This window comes from Ambystoma mexicanum, chromosome 3p (genome assembly GCF_040938575.1).
Source record: "Ambystoma mexicanum isolate Mex_15411 chromosome 3p, UKY_AmexF1_1, whole genome shotgun sequence".
Lineage (NCBI taxonomy): Eukaryota > Metazoa > Chordata > Amphibia > Caudata > Ambystomatidae > Ambystoma > Ambystoma mexicanum.
Window position 1 is genome coordinate 754,670,075 of NC_090925.1, and position 8,251 is coordinate 754,678,325.

General features: G+C 52.6%; 1 protein-coding gene across 2 annotated transcripts in view; it reads right to left on the reverse strand.

The window, feature by feature from the left end:
• The window catches only part of LOC138580807 (uncharacterized), a 42,090-nt gene extending 37,295 nt beyond the window's left edge, over window positions 1-4,795 (reverse strand). Inside the window, exon 1 of one of the 2 annotated variants that reach the window (XM_069651658.1) lies at window positions 4,688-4,795. The gene's annotated coding sequence lies outside the window, so the exon portion shown is untranslated. Of the gene's footprint in view, window positions 1-4,557 lie in introns of both variants that reach the window. The other variant, XM_069651659.1, reaches the window with a different exon arrangement.
• Window positions 4,796-8,251: the final 3,456 nt, after the last annotated feature.

An 8,251-nucleotide genomic window follows, 5' to 3' on the forward strand; every position in this document is an offset into this window, starting at 1 on the left:
CTCTACCCCTTCTCTCCACTCCAGACGGCCCTTTAAGCTTTAGGCAACATTGATCTCTGCCCCCAGCTGTCTCTCTACCCCCCTCTCTGTGCTCCCAGTAATGATCTGGTGCCCAGTTGTGCTGTAGCTATGCAGTGCGTCAGGGGTGCATGGAGTGCTGCTGCCTGTGCAGCTTCTTTGCTGTGTGCCAGGGGGTTAAAGTGCTGCTGTCTGTGCTGTATCTGTTGTGCTGTAGCTATGCAGCGTGTAAGGGGGGCATGGGGTGCTGCTGCATGTGCAGCTTCTTTGCTGTGTGCAAGGCGGTTAAAGTGCTGCTGTCTGTGCTGTATCTGTTGGGATGTAGCTATGCAGTGAGTCAGGGGTACATGGGGTGCTGCTGCCTGTGCAGCTTCTTTGTTGTGTGCCAGGGGGTTAAAGTGCTGCTGTCTGTGCTGTATCTGTTGTGCTGTAGCTATGCAGCACGTCAGGGATGCATGGAGTGCTGCTGCCTGTGCAGCTTCTTTGCTGTGTGCCAGGGGGTTAAAGTGCTGCTGTCTGTGCTGCATCTGTTGTGCTGTAGCTATGCAGTGCGTCAGGGGTGCATGGAGTGCTGCTGCCTGTGCAGCTTCTTTGCTGTGTGCCAGGAGCTTAAAGTGCTGCTGTCTGTGCTGTATCTGTTGTGTTGTAGCTATGCAGTGTGTCAGGGGTGCATGGGGTGCTGCTGCCTGTGCAGCTTCTTTGCTGTGTGCCAGGGGGTTAAAGTGCTGCTGTCTGTGCTGTATCTGCTGTGTTGTAGCTGTTGCATGGGGGTGCTGCTGCCTGTGCAGGTTCTTTGCTGTGTGCCAGGGGGTTAAAGTGCTGCTGTCTGTGCTGTATCTGTTGGGATGTAGCTATGCAGCGTGTAAGGGGGGCATGGGGTGCTGCTGTCTGGGCAGCTTCTTTGCTGTGTGCCAGGGGGTTAAAGTGCTGCTGTCTGTGCTGTATCTGTTGTGCTGTAGCTATGCAGCGTGTAAGGGGGGCATGGGGCGCTGCTGCATGTGCAGCTTATTTGCTGTGTGCAAGGCGGTTAAAGTGCTGCTGTCTGTGCTGTATCTGTTGGGATGTCACTATGCAGTGAGTCAGGGGTACTTGGGGTGCTGCTGCCTGTGCAGCTTCTTTGCTGTGTGCCAGGGGGTTAAAGTGCTGCTGTCTGTGCTGTATATGTTGGGATGTAGCTATGCAGTGCATCAGGGGTGCATGGAGTGCTGCTGCCTGTGCAGCTTCTTTGCTGTGTGCCAGGGGGTTAAAGTGTTGCTGTCTGTGCTGTGTCTCTGTGTTGTAGCTATGCAGTGCGTAAGGGGTGCATGGAGTGCTGCTGCCTGTGCAGCTTCTTTGCTGTGTGCCAGAGGGTTAAAGTGCTGCTGTCTGTGCTGTATCTGTTGGGATGTAGCTATGCAGTGCGCCAGGGGTGCATGGAGTGCTGCTGCCTGTGCAGCTTCTTTGCTGTGTGCCAGGAGCTTAAAGTGCTGCTGTCTGTGCTGTATCTCTGTGTTGTAGCTATGCAGTGCGTCAGGGATGCATGGAGTGCTGATGCCTGTGCAGCTTCATTGCTGTGTGCCAGGGGGTTAAAGTGCTGCTGTCTGTGCTGTATCTGTTGTGTTGTAGCTATGCAACGCGTCAGGGGTGCATCGGGTGCTGCTGCCTGTGCAGCTTCTTTGCTGTGTGCCAGGAGCTTAAACTGCTGCTGTCTGTGCTGTATCGGTTGTGCTGTAGCTATGCAGCCCGTAAGGGGGCATGGGGTGCTGCTGCCTGTGCAACTTCTTTACTGTGTGCCAGGGGGTTAAAGTGCTGCTGTCTGTGCTGTGTCTGTTGTGTTGTAGCTATGCAGCGTGTAAGGGGGGCATTGGGTGCTGCTGCATGTGCAGCTTCTTTGCTGTGTGCCAGGGGGTTAAAGTGCTGCTGTCTGTGCTGTGTCTGTTGTGTTGTAGCTATGCAGTGCGTCAGGGGTGCATGGAGTGCTGCTGCCTCTGCAACTTCTTTGCTGTGTGCCAGGGGGTTAAAGTGCTGCTGTCTGTGCTGTATCTGTTGTGTTGTAGCTATGTAGCGTGTCAGGGGGCATGGAGTGCGGCTGCATGTGCAGCTTCTTTACTGTGTGCCAGGGGGTTAAAGTGCTGCTGTCTGTGCTGTATCTGTTGTGCTGTAGCTATGCAGCGTGTAAGGGGGGCATGGGGTGCTGCTGCATGTGCAGCTTCTTTGCTGTGTGCCAGGGGTTAAAGTGCTGCTGTCTGTGCTGTATCTGTTGTGTTGTAGCTATGCAGCATGTCAGGGGGCATGGAGTGCGGCTGCATGTGCAGCTTCTTTACTGTGTGCCGGGGGTTAAAGTGCTGCTGTCTGTGCTGTGTCTGTTGTGTTGTAGCTATGCAGCGTGTAAGGGGGGCATTGGGTGCTGCTGCATGTGCAGCTTCTTTGCTGTGTGCCAGGGGGTTAAAGTGCTGCTGTCTGTGCTGTATCTGTTGTGCTGTAGCTATGCAACGCGTCAGGGGTGCATCGGGTGCTGCTGCCTGTGCAGCTTCTTTGCTGTGTGCCAGGAGCTTAAAGTGCTGCTGTCTGTGCTGTATCGGTTGTGCTGTAGCTATGCAGCGCGTAACGGGGCATGGGGTGCTGCTGCCTGTGCAACTTCTTTGCTGTGTGCCAGGGGGTTAAAGTGCTGCTGTCTGTGCTGTATCTGTTGTGCTGTAGCTATGCAGTGTGTAAGGGGGGCATGGGGTGCTGCTGCATGTGCAGCTTCTTTGCTGTGTGCCAGGGGGTTAAAGTGCTGCTGTCTGTGCTGTGTCTGTTGTGTTGTAGCTATGCAGCGTGTAAGGGGGGCATTGGGTGCTGCTGCATGTGCAGCTTCTTTGCTGTGTGCCAGGGGGTTAAAGTGCTGCTGTCTGTGCTGTGTCTGTTGTGTTGTAGCTATGCAGCGTGTAAGGGGGGCATTGGGTGCTGCTGCATGTGCAGCTTCTTTGCTATGTGCCAGTGCTGCTCTCTGTGCTGTGTCTCAGGGGTGCATGACGTGCTGCTGTCTGTGCAGTTTCTTTGCTATGTGCCGAAGGAGGGTGATGGGGTTGGGGGAGGGTTGTTAAAGTGCTTCTGCCTGTGCTGCATCTGTTGTGCAGTAGCTATGCAGCGTTAAAGGGGGGCATGGGGTGCTGTGTGCAGCTCCTTTGCAATGTGCCAGGGGGTTAAAGTGCTGCTGTCTGTGCTGTGTCTCAGGGGTGCATGACGTGCTGCTGTCTGTGCAGTTTCTTTGCTATGTGCCGCAGGAGGGTAGGGGGGTGGGGCGGGGGGCTAAAGTGCTTCTGCCTGTGCTGTGTCTCAGGGGAGCTTGAAGTGCGGCTTTTGCGCGGGTTCTTTGCTACGTTTTAGGGGATCTTGGGGGTGCTGCTGTGCCTGTGCTGTGTATCTGGGAGCTTGGAGTGTTGCTGTCTGTTTTTTTTTTGTTTTGCCTCGTGCCAGGGGGCTTGACCTGCTGCCTGTGCTGTGACTCAGGGGCACTTGAAGTGCTGCTGCCTGGCCTGTGCACCAGGTGAGTTTAAAGTGCCGCCGCCTGTGCGGTATGTGTGTTCGGGAAGGTTGGAAATGCTGATAAATACCACAGGTGTATCACGAACATACGCCTCATTTGCCCCCCAGAAAAATCTGCACAAATGGCCCGAAGTTTTGTGGAGTCTCTAATGCAGGCAACCCTGAAAATCAGTGCCGTGTCCATGACGTTTCGCTCATACCATGCGCGGTATAGCGCCTCTTTCTCTTCAGCCGCTGCCGGGTGGGCAATAGCTGAGCACCACGACCTGACCCTTCCATGCCACTGCCGCCAGGGTCAGACTGGGGCATAATATTGTCTCGGGCACCAACGAAAAAGGGACCCACAGTCGCAAATGGCAATTCATTGCCTTTGTGACAGACTGTTTGAGTAGCACCCAAGGGGTGGAGGGGGGCGGGGAGGATGGGCTGATAAAATGTGCTGCTAATTGTGTATTTTAAAGAATATTTATTCAGTAACACTGGTCAAAACTACTAGCCGCATGGTGAAGCAACTCATCAAAGTGGCCCACCTCTCACCCCTACTTCCCCAATCTAGCTCTGCCCGTCCCATTATGCGGTGAGTGGCATTCGTCCCACCCTAGTCTAAACCATGAGTGCAGACCCCAGCTTTGACCTCAGACCCACCCGTGCCAGCAGCGCGCGCTTGCACTCCTGATTAACCGACCTTTCCAGCTGCACAGTTTTTAGCGTCTTGTTTTTGGCAAACCTCGACCAGCCAAAGCCAGCACCCCTAGAGTTCATCTTTACTCCACGTGTATGCGCCCAGCGCCCCTTTTTCGAATGTAGCTAAACATGAGTCCTGAGCAATTATAAAGCCAAGTACTTACCGCCTACCTGCTCCTCCCCCACCGATGGTAACTATGAAGCCCTGTAACATTGAATAATTTCTACATGCGCACAGCCTTCCCCCACACACTCTCTCTCTCTCTCTCCCTCTCCCCCCCTCTCTCTCTCTCTACCTTGGCTGTGCAATTGCCCGGCCTCATCAGCTGTGCCAGAGCTGCGTCTTACCTGGGAGGAGGCCGGGCGACCTCTCTCTCACTCTTACCCGGCCCGGGTGCCCTGTTACCTCTAGTGCTTACGCCGGATAGGAAAGAGAGGGGGGGCCAGGAGAGTTGGTTATGCCCGAGGCTGGAAGTACCTGCAGAGTCGCCTGGTTCCTGGACGCTGCTGGAGTCTGGCACGGCTCTGCCCCATTATATATATATAGTGGGCGCGTGTTTGCTCCCTCCCATCACACGGCCCCCTCCCCCTCTTCCCCCGCTTGCCCTACCCCCGCCCTTCCAGTACCTGTTCAACAGGTGGATGGTCCTGTTCCACATGTGTGCGAGGGAGGCACGAATCGGTGTTGCTTTGCCCCCACCCCCCGCGAGGCAGGTTCCAGCCTGTGTTATGATCTGCTGCCCCCTGTGCTGAACACGCAGGGGCAGGCTGGCTATTGAAACAGCCCGGGCGTCGGCCCGGCGGGCCCGCAGCATCAAAGGCTGGCTCCCAGGCTGGTCCCTTCATTGTTTAGGCCTGCCTCGCTGCATCGTCTCCAAGGGCTGCTTCAGCTACGAAACAATTCCCATTAGATATCGGTGTAAAGGACCCGTGTGACTTTCTGTAGCACTGCTCTCCTGCAGCCATGCAGGTGCTTCCTACTGCGATCTGTACTCACACTGCAGATAACAAGTTCACGTCCTCAAAGAGTAAAATCTGTGGGGGAGGGGGGCGAGTGGGGGGTTCTAGGGTTGATAAAATGTGTTCAAATTGCCATTATTAACACCAGCCCGATGAATTAAGGTGTTTTCCCTGGCTGCTATTAACCGCTGTATGTCACTAGCGCCTAGATGCCCACTGGATTTGCGCACGGCTATACATGTATAAATAAATAAATAAATAAATAAATAAATAAATAAATAAATAAGGACTATATAAAACAAACTATTATCAGTTATGTTTATTTCTTTTCCATAGCCTATATACACTGCTGGCCATTTGCCATTCACCATGGTGTGCATGCATTGGAATGTTTGGAAAGTCTGCCTGGCTTGTCAGTCTCTCCCCGTCCGCCTACGTGTACATGGGAGTGAATGAAGCTTGCACTGCTGGTGCATGTGAACCACCTGTCTTGTGCTCCATTCATGCTTGGGCTGTTTTTCTTTGTCTCCCTTCGGGCGCGTTGCACAGGCATTAAGTGTAAAAGTATGTGGACTATAAGCACGGGCGAGCCGGGAGGTGCATCTCTCACCTCGAGTATGGGCACCTGTTTGAAAATTGCATTTGCTATATAAGGCTTCCGCGCCGCGCAAGGTGTTTTGTCGTGCCACATCGGTGGGGTGATTTAAATGGTATGTTCACAATAGTAGGAATGTGGGGGTAGGATGTGTCAAGTTGCCGGTTTGGGCACTTCGTGTCGGATAAGGCAGTTCTGGGCAATGCTGCATGAGCATCCCACAAGCGAGGCAGGGTAACTGCTGTTACAATCGGCAGCTGGGAGAGGGGCAGCCCCAACCTCCCCGTGCCTGCTCCTCTCCTCCCCCCAGCTACAGAGACACGCAGTCTCGGCAGCACAAAGCCACGGAAGGGTAAGGTGCGAACAGTCATCTCACCCTTCCTCCAAACAGCAAGGTGCTAAGCACCATAAGGAAAACAACCGTCAGGCAGGGCCCAGGTTCAAAAGATCTGCCCCCACCAGGGGGCCAGACAGTCAGCTATCCGGCCGGGGGCTGCGACAACAGCAGCCCCCACCACATACACAACAAAGACCCAGGGCCTCCCTGGGTCCTATAAATGAGAGCAGCATGCTCAGAGTAAACACAATCTGTTTGTGGACCCTGAACTGGGACCCAAGCAAACAGGAGGTTCACTGTTTACTCAGTGTCTTCCAAATCTTCTTGCTCCTTTAGCAATTCTTGAAGTTCGCTGTACATCGCAGCGTCTTTTCTCCTTCTTGAAAATTGTACTGTTCAAAGCAATTGCATTGCAGTCCTAACGAAGGAAGAAGAGGCAACCGAACAGCCAGCGTGGATGACGTCAATCTCAATGTCTCGGCACAGAGGAAAAAGCGAGCGGAGAGCGTGTCCAAAACAAAACAAACAAAGATGCGTGCTGTGGAATCATCCCAAAACCAGTGCGAACGAAGGAGAGAGAGGCACCCGTACAGCTCAGCAGGGACGGCGGCCGATTCAACAACTTACAGGTGAGCCACCGCGCTGGAGCTAAGAGGGAGGAAAAAGAGACATTGGTGTCCAGGAAGAGATACAATTTGTTACATTGGACTGGAGCCCCCGCGTTTTAAGGCAGGCGGGGCTAGATAACACAAGCCTGTTTTAAACTCGGGCAGAGTCACAACCAGCTTGGTAGCACGGCGAGCCGGGAGCTCGTTTTTCGTGACATCCATGCAGAGCTTGCGAACACAAGTTCAAGCTCGGCGGCCCCAAATACTGCAGATTTAAAATAATTTCTGTAATATTGCACGGGCGCCCTCATAGCGAAACCAATTAGTTAAATACCAGTAAAACAAGCCTGGGGGCTGCCCAATTTTTAAAATAAACACCACACAAAGTGGGCACTAGGAGACCATTTTTCGTAGAACCCTGTCAAGAAGGCACCAGCCAACAGTTACCCAGCACGGGCAACAAATAGAACAGGCTCAAAGAGCTCGCTGATAACAACAGTGTAACTCCTTGATAAAACTTTTTCCTTTTCCTATAACAGGCACAGAAGACCATGGGGCCCAAATGGAAAGCATGGGCACCCTCAACACTGGTGCAGAAGCCGAAATCACCACAATTGTTAGCAGCCATTGAAGCGGCAGAACACTACGGATGGGCATGGGTTAGAGAAAACATGTACGGCCTACCCAGGGAAGGAATTACCAGCCCACCCAGCCAAGAGGAGGTTTCTGCACCATTAAAAAGGAGAAAAATATCCAAAGGTGCCAAAAAAGGTACCAAAAAACTGTCAAAACTATGCGAGAATGTAGCGGAATTACAGCAACTAATGGTAGAAATAAGGGGGAAACAGACACCACCCACAAGGGAACCTGGGGCCTCAAACCCTACCATCGCAGTAGAACCTACAATAACGGTTGTCAACCCACCCACAACACTACCTACAGCAATCCCGCCACAAGTACAGCAGTTGCCAGTAGCACCCACAGCTATAAATACAACAGCCTCCACAACTCCAGCAACAGATTCAGCAGGTGCTCTAAAAGCATGGGCAACCCCCAGCACAGACATCACGGCCGTGACAGGGACACCTGGAAGCAATACAACTGACATTGTAACAATCTGTAATGCACAGTTAGACCAAAAAATGAAATCTTTTCAAACAGAGATATTAAATAGATACAAAAGATGCTTGACATGGAACATTGATACCACAATCAAAGAAGCCATATGGGCCAAGGAATTTATAGAAATCTTTCCCCTAATAGAAGCCCAACGCAAAGGGAAAGACGCTTTCAGAGACCCCAAAAAGATAGAAGAAAAAGCTATTGCCAGAAATGCCCAGGTCGAACAAAACTGGGACAACTGGTTACAGGCCTTTGCCATCTTAGCAACAATATATGAAGAAAAATTCCCCATGGATGGTAGGAAGATCTGGGCATACGTTGATAAAATAAGGGAAGTAAAAGTAACCCAGAGGGGGAAGACATGGCTAGCATACGACATCAGATTTAGGAGGAGCATGTCAGAAAGACCGGCCATTGAGT